Source organism: Penaeus monodon, chromosome 21 (genome assembly GCF_015228065.2).
Source record: "Penaeus monodon isolate SGIC_2016 chromosome 21, NSTDA_Pmon_1, whole genome shotgun sequence".
Lineage (NCBI taxonomy): Eukaryota > Metazoa > Arthropoda > Malacostraca > Decapoda > Penaeidae > Penaeus > Penaeus monodon.
The window spans coordinates 18,352,110-18,353,303 of NC_051406.1; the positions used below are offsets into that span (position 1 = coordinate 18,352,110).

The 1,194-nt window shown below is 37.4% G+C and overlaps 1 protein-coding gene across 1 annotated transcript in view; it reads right to left on the reverse strand.

The window, feature by feature from the left end:
* The window catches only part of LOC119586284, a 39,493-nt gene that overhangs the window by 4,168 nt on the left and 34,131 nt on the right, over positions 1–1,194 (reverse strand). The window lies entirely within an intron of this gene.

A 1,194-nucleotide genomic window follows, 5' to 3' on the forward strand; every position in this document is an offset into this window, starting at 1 on the left:
CACTTTTCCTACGTTAATGTTGATTAATAACAAGGTAGTCTTTGTACTAAGAACAATGGACACACAAATTTAACAAACATTAAAATGTCCTTCTCTTTCTATAAATCATCTTCCAAGGATGAGATGTAAAACAGCGAAGTAGGAATCTGCAATAAATGTTGCAGATGTGCAATGCAGTATGTTGCCCTTATGCAATAAATGTTGCCAATGTATATCCTCAGTGACTCACGTAAAGAAAGTGAAGGATTAAGGACCTAAAATTCTTTTTTTTATTATTATTTTCTGAACACCTCAGGGAACTCTGCATGGCAGAGACAATTTGTTTCCAGAGATAAGTTTTGATGAAATTTGTGCAGGCGAAGTATTATGCACCTGCGGCTAATTTACGTCTCCTATCAGTGTACAATATATTGCGGTTTCTTCTTATTAAATCAGAATCTTTTCTTATGAAAAACACCATTATGTTGACTTGTCATTCATTATTTACTTAAAAAATAGAAAAATGCAATATATATTTCCTAACAAATGATTGATAGTCCCCTATTTCCCACATTCCACGTAACCAAGCGTTGTGGGTCAGAGTTCAAGAATCATAGATAAAACAGCCATGACCTTTCATCAACCCTACTGCCGACATGTCACAAGCATGTTTCGCCAAGGACGCATCGTGTACACAAGCTTAAGATCACTCACGCATAAGTTTCGTTGATATATCTAAGAAGATAAGCCACTGGAACCTTCTGTAATAGACCTTTTGCAATATATACGCCTTTGTAACAAGGTGCGTATAACACGGAATCGTGTTAAAGATACTGATACAACGAAACATCTATCATACATAGCTGTAACTCCCTATATTAGTAGTCTTATTAAGTAGAGCATTTAGAAGAGAATATCATTAGTAAAACAACAACAACTGAATACCCCTCCTTTACCCTTTAATCTCTGATTCAGTTAACTTAGGACAACAACATAAAAATTTGCCTAACTATCCGAATCAAACAAGGTGGTTACCGTTCACAGGGCGAGAAGGGTACCTCACATGACTTTTAATTTTATGGTCTTTAAGAAGCTCTCGGAGGTGAATCCTTTGGTCAGGGGGTCAGGGTCATTTGGGAAGGACTGGGGAGGTGGAGAAGGGGAAGGATCAGGAGGAGTGGAAAGAAAATGAGGAGGAAAGAGAAGGGGAGAATC